General features: G+C 51.0%; 1 pseudogene; it reads right to left on the bottom strand.

The window, feature by feature from the left end:
- Nucleotides 1-430: 430 nt before the first annotated feature.
- Nucleotides 431-11,215, bottom strand: LOC122128726 (annotated as a pseudogene).
- Nucleotides 11,216-13,370: the final 2,155 nt, after the last annotated feature.

The raw sequence follows: 13,370 nt of genomic DNA, 5'->3' as shown, positions 1-13,370 counted from the left end.
AACGTAATTAACAAGCGTAATTGTTAAAAATGAAACCACATACCAGGTAGATGTGACTGCACGGGAAAACTCTGTGAAGGAAGCAAACAACCTGCTTGTGAAAGCTAACAATCACAGGGCGAACGCGAGTAGCAACAGGGACACCCAAACAATTCCCTCAGCAAGGCGATGCCGGTGACCCCTGCAGGTGCCATATTAAAAGGTTCACGTCAGGTGCGCTACACAGCTGAGAGGGGCGGTTCTGCTGCAGGAGATCTGGGAGATGCAGTCTTTCTCTTAAGCAGCACGGCCACATACACCCTTACTTTTGAATGTCACCGTCCCGGTGACCAAGCTTAAGTTAGCCTAGAGTTCTGTGTGTGGTCTGGAACAATCAGGTATGCTTTGCTCGCTAGCATGACTGATGGCTGTCTGAGGCAGGTTGAAGGGGTTAGGGTGATGGCCAGCAGTGGATCTGGTTGACCGTCTCAGTTGTAACTCCCGGCTTGGTGGTGTAACTGCCTGGCTTGGAAAATGAGGAGGACTGGTGGCAGAAGACAACTATGATGGTGAGGGTGGACTCTCACTTGGGTCTCAATGTGGGTTCAAGGGGCAATTGCTGTTCTGGGGCTGGCAAGTGCTCTGGACCCGTAAGTCTGCTCTGTTCCAGAGATCCCAAGTTGTCTTGAGGGTCAGGGCATGTGGGTATTGGGACCCAATCTGCAATTAGGCTGCTTTCGCCCTCACTTGTGTCATCCTCCTGTTGTTGACTTGCCGAGGGTTGGTGGGCTTCAACTTCTGGGGGTGGTGTGGTGATTGGGGCCCGGGGGAGAGGTTTAAGTTCCGAGCGGTAGATATTGTAAGATGGTCCTTCCTCTTGCTGGGGCCTAATCCTGTAGACTCGGCCTTCCGTGTCCAAACCTTCAACCACTTGAAACACCTTTGGATTCCAGCAATCCTGGATCTTACATCGCCCGATGGGGTGGTTTCTTCGATACACCAGCGTTCCAGGCGTTAGTACATCAATGGTGTCCGGGTCATTCCGAGCATGGTAGGCAGCTGCTGCCCCCAGCTTGCTCTTGGCACTGAGGTAGATTTCTGTCAGGTGTTGTTGGTGTCTGGTAACCCAGTCTTCCACATTCCCTGAAGTTAGCTCCTCATCCACCCTCCCCAATAGAAAGTCCACAGGCAGCCGTGGTTTCTGCCCAAACATAAGTTCGTACGGGGAATGTTGAGTGGACTGATGCACAGTGGTGTTATAGGCAAAGAGCAGTTCTGGAAGCATGCTGGGCCATTTCTTCTTTTTCTCTTGCGGCAGAGTCCTCAACAAGTCATGGAGGGTTCGATTGAACCGCTCGCATTGTCCATTGCCAGAAGGGTGATACGGAGTAGTCCGACTTTTCTTTACTCCATAAAGTTGGCATAGTCGCCTGAGAAGCTCACTTTCAAAGTTGCGGCCTTGATCGGAGTGTATTCGCTGAGGTACCCCGTAGGTATAAAACCATTTCTCCGTGAGGACCCGTACTACTGTATTGGCCGTTTGGTCCGACGTAGGATATGCCTGAGTAAACTTTGAAAATACATCTGTGACGACAAGCAGGCTTTCCTGACCATTGCTGGCCCTCTCCAGCTGTGTAAAATCAATGACCAATATTTCCAAAGGTTTAGCTGCCATAAGACTGCCAGTGAATGTTCGGATCTTAGGCTGGGCTGACTTGGCCAATGCACAGCGGCCGCAGTCTGCACACCACCTCTGGATGTCAAGTCTCATGTTTGGCCAGTAGCATCTCTGCCGGACCAGGTCAGTGGTCCGCTCTATGCCTTGATGACCATGCTTGTCATGGAGGTTTGTGAGGACCTCTGCCTGTAGGGCCCTGGGCAACAGCAGCTGAGATACCAACTCACCCTGTGGTGGTAAGTGGACTTTTCTGTACAGGACCCCATCAATAGCATGTAGGCGAGACCATTGCTGGGGCAGCTTTTTCATTGGACCCCTAACTTCCTCCGGCTCCTGGGCTAGCTCTCTTCCAGTCCGGGGGGTCCCTCGGACCCAGTAGCGATTCAGGGCCTGAAGCATGGGGTCGGCCGCTTGCAAAGGCAGCAGGTCTGTACGGCTACGGTTCGGAGCAGCATCTATAGAAAAAGCTGAGACAGTGTCGGTGTTTGCTATGATGGGATGAGCGGCAGACAGAATAGTAATGCCTGCAGTGCTCAGGGTTTGAGACTGGGGGGGGGGATGAGGGCAGGCGGGAAAGAGCATCCGCATTCCTGTTTGCCGTGCCTGGTCGGTACTGAATGTCATAATGGAACAATGCAAGCTGAGATGCCCACCTTTGCTCCACTGCCCCTAGCTTGGCATTTTGAAGGTAACTGAGGGGATTATTGTCGGTATAAACGGTGAACTTGGTTCCAATCAAATAATCTCTGAATTTTTCTGCTACTGCCCATTTCAAGGCTAAAAATTCCAGCTTCATGCTGCTGTAATTTGACATGTTCCTTTCCGCTGGCCTCAAACCCCGACTGGCAAAAGCTTTAGGGCGGCATTGGCCATCCACCTCTTGAGAGAGGACTGCTCCCAATCCTTTGTGGCTGGCATCAATCTCTAGCCTGAACAGCTTGGTAAAGTCAGCAAACCCCAACACTGGTGTACTCACTAGCCTCCTCTTCAGCTGTTGGAATCCCTGCTCACATGACTCACCCCAATGTTGGTGGAATGGGCCTGGGACCCTTGGACCAGGTTTCTTTCGACTGCCCTGCAACTTTCCCACTAAGTTGTGTAAGGGTGCGGCCAGCCCAGCAAACCCCTCCACAAATTGCCGGTAATAGGAGGCAAAGCCCAAGAAAGAGCGTAGCTCTGTGACTCCTGTAGGCCTCTTCCACTCCGACACAGCTGAGATCTTTTCGGGGTCGGTGGCCACACCCTGAGCTGAAATGACATGGCCAAGGTATTTGACCTTGGCTTGGAAGAAGTGGCATTTGGATAGCTTCAGTTTGAGGCGATGTTGCTGCAGCCTGCTAAGCACCATTTCAAGGCGCTCTAAATGTTGATGGAACGAGGTGGAGAATACAACTATATCGTCCAAATACAGAAGTAAAGAATGGAAGCTTTTATCTCCGAAAATCCTGTCCATAAGCCGTTGAAAGGTACCAGGCGCATTGCACAGCCCAAAGGGCATACGATTAAATTAGAATAGCCCAAAGGGCGTGCAGAATGCAGTCTTTTCAATGTCTTTTTCAGCCATAGGGACCTGATTATATCCACTTGCCAGGTCTAGGGTGCTAAACCACTTAGCCCCAGGCAAGGCATCCAGAGATTCTTCAATTCGTGGTAGTGGATACGCATCTTTGCGTGTTTTCGCATTGAGCTGACGGTAATCAACACACATGCGTATACCACCGTCCTTCTTTTGCACTACAACGGTTGGGGCGGAATAAGGGCTGCAGCTAGGTCTGATGACTTTTTGTTCCGAAAGCCCCTGAATGTGGGCCTTCACAAGCTCATAGTGCGAGGGGGGTAGCCTGCGGTAACGTTGGCGGGTAGGGGCATTATCTAGTAAGGGGATGGTGTGGTGCACTAGAGGGGTGCAGCCCAATTCTGCTTCACCCTGGCTGAAGGAGTCTCGATATTTGTCTAACAGGGCCCGGGCTTCCTGTTGTTCTGAAAATGACAGGGCAGGCCATGACAGTGTCGAGAAGTCAGGCACAAGTTTACTTTCTGCCTCTACCGACTGGATCAAGGCCACTTGTTCATCCTCTTGGCTTTGGAGGTTGAACTGCACAGGGCAATCGGTAGGCTGGGTGCAGGCCATGTGAAGTTCTCCGAGGATGGTCTTTTGCCATAGCCACTTGTCCTGTGTGCTAACATTGACCACGGGCACACTGACGGCCCCACAGACTACTGAGAGGAATGCGGTAGAGACAAGCAAGTCAGCCGGTAGACGGCTTCCTCCAGGGGACACTGGCTCAAGCAGAGCCGATGAAAGGGTCTTCCCTAAACCTTGATGGCAAACTGCTGGAACAAACCTCATGGACCCAGCTGGGATCAAAACTGCAGGGCCACGTCGGACCCTAACAGGTCCCACCCTCCCTGAGTCCGACATGCGGTCGAACTGTTGACATTCGGATAGAGCTCTAACCCAGCCCTTGCCTGCCTGTCGAATATGGGCAGATTGGAACAGGGCCTCGCCATGCTGAAAAAACAACTCCCTGTAACAGCTACTTATTACATTCATTCCCAACAAGCCTGGGATGCGTTTTTTTCTGAGATTGGATGGTGGGAGCGGTTACTACTAAGATGCCCATCTTTGGAAGGACCCTGCCCAAGATCTGAATTTCTAATTCGACATAGCCCCGGTACGGTATTTCCAAGCCATTGGCCCCCGTAAGAGTCAGCCAACTGCATGAGTTTAAGGGTGTATTTAGGCGTGGCTGTAAGTGCTGCTCAAAGAATTCCTCTGTAATGGTGGTTACCATAGACCCGGTATCCAAAAGGCAAGGTACGGCAATTCCCTCTACAAGGATTTCCACCACTGGGCAGTTACCCAGAAGCTTCGGTGCTGGTTGTGATTGTTTGCCCGACAAGACCCCTTCTGATGCATGGGCTGCAGCATCAGAGGGTGTTAGTTTTCCGAATGTGCTGTAGCCGGCCCGTTTGCACCCCCTGCCGGTTGCAGAGCTTGTGATGACAGAGGTAGTGTATTTGGGCAAGCCCTGGCCATATGACCTGGCTGGTTGCAGCGCAAACAGATAGGGGTACCATCCGGTTGGAAACGGGGCTGAAAAGGGGCGCCCCGGGCACTGCCACTCCCTCGCCTAAAGGGGAGCTCTGCACGTTGATACTGGGATGGCTGTGCACGACTAGTACTCCCTGAGCGAGTCCCGTGTGAAGAAGAATCTAAACGGTGCATAATAGCATCTAATTGGGCCTGTTGCCGAACTAAACACTCCTTCAGTTGACTGATTTCAGTGGTGGGCTTGGCAGAAATGGTATTGAGATCAGCTTCCCACTCTGTTGTTCGCAGGGTGTGGCATGAATTGGCTCGCGGCCTTGGCTTGGGGGCATGTTCTCCCTCCTCTATCCAGTGCAAGGCTTCACTGCATATGTCGAGAAAAGAAGAGTTAGGGTGAAGGCGCATGTGGCGCCGCAGCTCTCGCTTTAACATGTTATCTTTGACATGCTCTATGAACTGGTCTCTCAGTACATTATCAGGGTTTGGGAAACATAGCGGGGCTTTTTGTCTCACCATTTCCATTAATGACATAATCACATGGGAGTACTCACGCAAGGACTCCCCTTCTAATTGCCGTCGCTGGAAGAATTGTTGCTGTAAAGTGATATAGGACTGGGAGCACCCATAAGCCTCAAGCAATATTGTAAAGATTTGTTCTGGGTTACTTCGCTCACCGCTGGGCCACAGTTTAACTTCTGCTTTTGCTTCCCCGTCTAGTAAATCAAACACAAGCAAGGTTTTCTCTGACTGAGACATAGGCCGTGCTCCTAACGAACGCCGAGCCTCATCTACCCACTCCTCTACCGTCAGGGAGTCCTGAGCTATTTTGCCTGAAAACCTTGGGCATTTTCGCTCCCGAGGCAGAAACACATAGCGCCTGGTCCCCGGGGGAGAGGTGGTAGCTGGAACAGGGCCCTGGCCCGGGTCTACTGAAACAGAGGGCTCACCCACAGCAGCATCAGGATTACTAAGGACTGGCCTCGTATTCACTTCCTCTCTAAGCTTTTCATTATCTGACTGAAGTTTTTGAACCAGCTCAGTCAGGGCTCTCAATTGTTCCGCTAACTCCTCACCAGACATAATAATGTAGCACTGAAAGAGGAAAAGCAACAAAACAAAAACAACAAAATCAAGACACCAATGGTCACCCAAGTCCACACTATTCAGTTATTTCCAGCCAAAGGCTGATGCAGCAGGTTCTGGAGTCTTAGCGGTCTTCTGGCTGGAACCTGGATGGGCACGTTCCCTCCTGCAGTTCAACCACTGTTTTCCCCCACTATTGTTAAGAACGTACTTAAAGAGCCTTTTATTTACGAGTATCTATTCAGCCTCTGTGACCCTGCTCGCAGCGCCAAATGTAACCTGTCTAGGTTCACCCTTCCACTACTTGTGGTTTCCCATAAACGGGTTCCCCCCACCAGAGAGTCAATTTAAGGACTAGACAGAGGCTGTTTTCCCGGCTCTAGGCAGCAAGTTAATATAAACAGACCAAGTCACTCACAGGCACCCCGTACACTGGAAAACACAGGAAATCAATGAACCAAACAACAGAGAAGATGGGACTGAGACGCCTCTTAGATAAGGTCACTATCCGGGCTGTGGGTAGAGGGTCTAGGGCCAACCATGAATAGGCAGTGGCTAGAGGTGTAGGTCAGGGACTGGCCAAAAGGGAGGGGGGGGGGTCTGATGGGGGAGTCAGCGTCACCTAACGGACGAACAATTAAGGTGTCTTAGCACGCTATGGTGATACACCCCACTATAGGGCACACTACTGGAACAAGTAAGATGTCTTAGCACAACCTGGTGATACACCCCACAATGGGCACTCTGACGCTGAGCACATTAAATGGAGGGGAAGGGGGGGGGGGGGGGCAGGCCTATACGCTACAACCAGCGAACAGTGCCACAGAGAGAATGGGACAGTACGACCTTATAATAGCAGAGGCAACACAGTTTGCACATTGAAACTAAATAGTGACCTTGGGGTACGCTGTGACGCATTCAGTGGCTTTTTTTTTATAGTAGGGGAAAAACAGTGATTAAACGCGCTGCACCAGAACGGACTTAAGCGAGGCCTAAAACAAACCAGCACAATATACATTTTACAATAGTACATATACATAGTAAATTGCAATGCAGTATAACACAGTATAACACATGACATATAAATAACCATACATCTGATAAATATATACTGTACATACAAACTGGCTGCACCTTTAGCCAACATGCGAATTAAAAAGATTCATACCGGAAAAAGGTTCCCGAGTCCAGTGTGGCAGTGGAGGATAAAGAGCTGGACAGTTGCCTGCCGTTGCGCTGTGATCAAAATTGCAAAACAACCAAATCAACGTCTTTATCATCCCCTAACCCGTCTACAACTCCCTCCCCGCATTGCTGTTGATATTTCGCAATAAACGCTTCCCCAACGTAATTAACAAGCGTAATTGTTAAAAATGAAACCACATACCAGGTAGACGTGACTGCACGGGAAAACTCTGTGAAGGAAGCAAACAACCTGCTTGTGAAAGCTAACAATCACAGGGCGAACGCGAGTAGCAACAGGGACACCCAAACAATTCCCTCAGCAAGGCGATGCCGGTGACCCCTGCAGGTGCCATATTAAAAGGTTCACGTCAGGTGCGCTACACAGCTGAGAGGGGCGGTTCTGCCGCAGGAGATCTGGGAGATGCAGTCTTTCTCTTAAGCAGCACGGCCACATACACCCTTACTTTTGAATGTCACCGTCCCGGTGACCAAGCTTAAGTTAGCCTAGAGTTCTGTGTGTGGTCTGGAACAATCAGGTATGCTTTGCTCGCTAGCATGACTGATGGCTGTCTGAGGAAGGTTGAAGGGGTTAGGGTGATGGCCAGCAGTGGATCTGGTTGACCGTCTCAGTTGTAACTCCCGGCTTGGTGGTGTAACTGCCTGGCTTGGAAAATGAGGAGGACTGGTGGCAGAAGACAACTATGATGGTGAGGGTGGACTCTCACTTGGGTCTCAATGTGGGTTCAAGGGGCAATTGCTGTTCTGGGGCTGGCAAGTGCTCTGGACCCCCAAGTCTGCTCTGTTCCAGAGATCCCAAGTTGTCTTGAGGGTCAGGGCATGTGGGTATTGGGACCCAATCTGCAATTAGGCTGCTTTCGCCCTCACTTGTGTCATCCTCCTGTTGTTGACTTGCCGAGGGTTGGTGGGCTTCAACTTCTGGGGGTGGTGTGGTGGTTGGGGCCCGGGGGAGAGGTTTAAGTTCCGAGCGGTAGATATTGTAAGATGGTCCTTCCTCTTGCTGGGGCCTAATCCTGTAGACTCGGCCTTCCGTGTCCAAACCTTCAACCACTTGAAACACCTTTGGATTCCAGCAATCCTGGATCTTACATCGCCCGATGGGGTGGTTTCTTCGATACACCAGCGTTCCAGGCGTTAGTACATCAATGGTGTCCGGGTCATTCCGAGCACGGTAGGCAGCTGCTGCCCCCAGCTTGCTCTTGGCACTGAGGTAGATTTCTGTCAGGTGTTGTTGGTGTCTGGTAACCCAGTCTTCCACATTCCCTGAAGTTAGCTCCTCATCCACCCTCCCCAATAGAAAGTCCACAGGCAGCCGTGGTTTCTGCCCAAACATAAGTTCGTACGGGGAATGTTGAGTGGACTGATGCACAGTGGTGTTATAGGCAAAGAGCAGTTCTGGAAGCATGCTGGGCCATTTCTTCTTTTTCTCTTGCGGCAGAGTCCTCAACAAGTCATGGAGGGTTCGATTGAACCGCTCGCATTGTCCATTGCCAGAAGGGTGATACGGAGTAGTCCGACTTTTCTTTACTCCATAAAGTTGGCATAGTCGCCTGAGAAGCTCACTTTCAAAGTTGCGGCCTTGATCGGAGTGTATTCGCTGAGGTACCCTGTAGGTATAAAACCATTTCTCCGTGAGGACCCGTACTACTGTATTGGCCGTTTGGTCCGACGTAGGATATGCCTGAGTAAACTTTGAAAATACATCTGTGACGACAAGCAGGCTTTCCTGACCATTGCTGGCCCTCTCCAGCTGTGTAAAATCAATGACCAATATTTCCAAAGGTTTAGCTGCCATAAGACTGCCAGTGAATGTTCGGATCTTAGGCTGGGCTGACTTGGCCAATGCACAGCGGCCGCAGTCTGCACACCACCTCTGGATGTCAAGTCTCATGTTTGGCCAGTAGCATCTCTGCCGGACCAGGTCAGTGGTCCGCTCTATGCCTTGATGACCATGCTTGTCATGGAGGTTTGTGAGGACCTCTGCCTGTAGGGCCCTGGGCAACAGCAGCTGAGATACCAACTCACCCTGTGGTGGTAAGTGGACTTTTCTGTACAGGACCCCATCAATAGCATGTAGGCGAGACCATTGCTGGGGCAGCTTTTTCATTGGACCCCTAACTTCCTCCGGCTCCTGGGCTAGCTCTCTTCCAGTCCGGGGGGTCCCTCGGACCCAGTAGCGATTCAGGGCCTGAAGCATGGGGTCGGCCGCTTGCAAAGGCAGCAGGTCTGTACGGCTACGGTTCGGAGCAGCATCTATAGAAAAAGCTGAGACAGTGTCGGTGTTTGCTATGATGGGATGAGCGGCAGACGGAATAGTAATGCCTGCAATGCTCAGGGTTTGAGACTGGGGGGGGGGATGAGGGCAGGCGGGAAAGAGCATCCGCATTCCTGTTTGCCGAGCCTGGTCGGTACTGAATGTCATAATGGAACAATGCAAGCTGAGATGCCCACCTTTGCTCCACTGCCCCTAGCTTGGCATTTTGAAGGTAACTGAGGGGATTATTGTCGGTATAAACGGTGAACTTGGTTCCAATCAAATAATCTCTGAATTTTTCTGCTACTGCCCATTTCAAGGCTAAAAATTCCAGCTTCATGCTGCTGTAATTTGACATGGTCCTTTCCGCTGGCCTCAAACCCCGACTGGCAAAAGCTTTAGGGCGGCATTGGCCATCCACCTCTTGAGAGAGGACTGCTCCCAATCCTTTGTGGCTGGCATCAATCTCTAGCCTGAACGGCTTGGTAAAGTCAGCAAACCCCAACACTGATGTACTCACTAGCCTCCTCTTCAGCTGTTGGAATGCCTGCTCACATGACTCACCCCAATGTTGGTGGAATGGGCCTGGGACCCTTGGACCAGGTTTCTTTCGACTGCCCTGCAACTTTCCCACTAAGTTGTGTAAGGGTGCGGCCAGCCCAGCAAACCCCTCCACAAATTGCCGGTAATAGGAGGCAAAGCCCAAGAAAGAGCGTAGCTCTGTGACTCCTGTAGGCCTCTTCCACTCCGACACAGCTGAGATCTTTTCGGGGTCGGTGGCCACACCCTGAGCTGAAATGACATGGCCAAGGTATTTGACCTTGGCTTGGAAGAAATGGCATTTGGATAGCTTCAGTTTGAGGCGATGTTGCTGCAGCCTGCTAAGCACCATTTCAAGGCGCTCTAAATGTTGATGGAACGAGGTGGAGAATACAACTATATCGTCCAAATACAGAAGTAAAGAATGGAAGCTTTTATCTCCGAAAATCCTGTCCATAAGCCGTTGAAAGGTACCAGGCGCATTGCACAGCCCAAAGGGCATACGATTAAATTAGAATAGCCCAAAGGGCGTGCAGAATGCAGTCTTTTCAATGTCTTTTTCAGCCATAGGGACCTGATTATATCCACTTGCCAGGTCTAGGGTGCTAAACCACTTAGCCCCAGGCAAGGCATCCAGAGATTCTTCAATTCGTGGTAGTGGATACGCATCTTTGCGTGTTTTCGCATTGAGCTGACGGTAATCAACACACATGCGTATACCACCGTCCTTCTTTTGCACTACAACGGTTGGGGCGGAATAAGGGCTGCAGCTAGGTCTGATGACTTTTTGTTCCAAAAGCCCCTGAATGTGGGCCTTCACAAGCTCATAGTGCGAGGGGGGTAGCCTGCGGTAACGTTGGCGGGTAGGGGCATTATCTAGTAAGGGGATGGTGTGGTGCACTAGAGGGGTGCAGCCCAGTTCTGCTTCACCCTGGCTGAAGGAGTCTCGATATTTGTCTAACAGGGCCCGGGCTTCCTGTTGTTCTGAAAATGACAGGGCAGGCCATGACAGTGTCGAGAAGTCAGGCACAAGTTTACTTTCTGCCTCTACCGACTGGATCAAGGCCACTTGTTCATCCTCTTGGCTTTGGAGGTTGAACTGCACAGGGCAATCGGTAGGCTGGGTGCAGGCCATGTGAAGTTCTCCGAGGATGGTCTTTTGCCATAGCCACTTGTCCTGTGTGCTAACATTGACCACGGGCACACTGACGGCCCCACAGACTACTGAGAGGAATGCGGTAGAGACAAGCAAGTCAGCCGGTAGACGGCTTCCTCCAGGGGACACTGGCTCAAGCAGAGCCGATGAAAGGGTCTTCCCTAAACCTTGATGGCAAACTGCTGGAACAAACCTCATGGACCCAGCTGGGATCAAAACTGCAGGGCCACGTCGGACCCTAACAGGTCCCACCCTCCCTGAGTCCGACATGCGGTCGAACTGTTGACATTCGGATAGAGCTCTAACCCAGCCCTTGCCTGCCTGTCGAATATGGGCAGATTGGAACAGGGCCTCGCCATGCTGAAAAAACAACTCCCTGTAACAGCTACTTATTACATTCATTCCCAGCAAGCCTGGGATGCGTTTTTTTCTGAGATTGGATGGTGGGAGCGGTTACTACTAAGATGCCCATCTTTGGAAGGACCCTGCCCAAGATCTGAATTTCTAATTCGACATAGCCCCGGTACGGTATTTCCAAGCCATTGGCCCCCTTAAGAGTCAGCCAACTGCATGAGTTTAAGGGTGTATTTAGGCGTGGCTGTAAGTGCTGCTCAAAGAATTCCTCTGTAATGGTGGTTACCATAGACCCGGTATCCAAAAGGCAAGGTACGGCAATTCCCTCTACAAGGATTTCCACCACTGGGCAGTTACCCAGAAGCTTCGGTGCTGGTTGTGATTGTTTGCCCGACAAGACCCCTTCTGATGCATGGGCTGCAGCATCAGAGGGTGTTAGTTTTCCGAATGTGCTGTAGCCGGCCCGTTTGCACCCCCTGCCGGTTGCAGGGCTTGTGATGACAGAGGTAGTGTATTTGGGCAAGCCCTGGCCATATGACCTGGCTGGTTGCAGCGCAAACAGATAGGGGTACCATCCGGTTGGAAACGGGGCTGAAAAGGGGCGCCCCGGGCACTGCCACTCCCTCGCCTAAAGGGGAGCTCTGCACGTTGATACTGGGATGGCTGTGCACGACTAGTACTCCCTGAGCGAGTCCCGTGTGAAGAAGAATCTAAACGGTGCATAATAGCATCTAATTGGGCCTGTTGCCGAACTAAACACTCCTTCAGTTGACTGATTTCAGTGGTGGGCTTGGCAGAAATGGTATTGAGATCAGCTTCCCACTCTGTTGTTCGCAGGGTGTGGCATGAATTGGCTCGCGGCCTTGGCTTGGGGGCATGTTCTCCCTCCTCTATCCAGTGCAAGGCTTCACTGCATATGTCGAGAAAAGAAGAGTTAGGGTGAAGGCGCATGTGGCGCCGCAGCTCTCGCTTTAACATGTTATCTTTGACATGCTCTATGAACTGGTCTCTCAGTACATTATCAGGGTTTGGGAAACATAGCGGGGCTTTTCGTCTCACCATTTCCATTAATGACATAATCACATGGGAGTACTCACGCAAGGACTCCCCTTCTAATTGCCGTCGCTGGAAGAATTGTTGCTGTAAAGTGATATAGGACTGGGAGCACCCATAAGCCTCAAGCAATATTGTAAAGATTTGTTCTGGGTTACTTCGCTCACCGCTGGGCCACAGTTTAACTTCTGCTTTTGCTTCCCCGTCTAGTAAATCAAACACAAGCAAGGTTTTCTCTGACTGAGACATAGGCCGTGCTCCTAACGAACGCCGAGCCTCATCTACCCACTCCTCTACCGTCAGGGAGTCCTGAGCTATTTTGCCTGAAAACCTTGGGCATTTTCGCTCCCGAGGCAGAAACACATAGCGCCTGGTCACCGGGGGAGAGGTGGTAGCTGGAACAGGGCCCTGGCCCGGGTCTACTGAAACAGAGGGCTCACCCACAGCAGCATCAGGATTACTAAGGACTGGCCTCGTATTCACTTCCTCTCTAAGCTTTTCATTATCTGACTGAAGTTTTTGAACCAGCTCAGTCAGGGCTCTCAATTGTTCCGCTAACTCCTCACCAGACATAATAATGTAGCACTGAAAGAGGAAAAGCAACAAAACAAAAACAACAAAATCAAGACACCAATGGTCACCCAAGTCCACACTATTCAGTTATTTCCAGCCAAAGGCTGATGCAGCAGGTTCTGGAGTCTTAGCGGTCTTCTGGCTGGAACCTGGATGGGCACGTTCCCTCCTGCAGTTCAACCACTGTTTTCCCCCACTATTGTTAAGAACGTACTTAAAGAGCCTTTTATTTACGAGTATCTATTCAGCCTCTGTGACCCTGCTCGCAGCGCCAAATGTAACCTGTCTAGGTTCACCCTTCCACTACTTGTGGTTTCCCATAAACGGGTTCCCCCCACCAGAGAGTCAATTTAAGGACTAGACAGAGGCTGTTTTCCCGGCTCTAGGCAGCAAGTTAATATAAACAGACCAAGTCACTCACAGGCACCCCGTACACTGGAAAACA

The sequence above is a fragment of the Clupea harengus genome, chromosome 24 (genome assembly GCF_900700415.2).
Source record: "Clupea harengus chromosome 24, Ch_v2.0.2, whole genome shotgun sequence".
In the NCBI taxonomy this organism is placed as follows: Eukaryota; Metazoa; Chordata; class Actinopteri; order Clupeiformes; family Clupeidae; genus Clupea; species Clupea harengus.
This window is presented reverse-complemented; position numbering and strand designations above follow the sequence as displayed.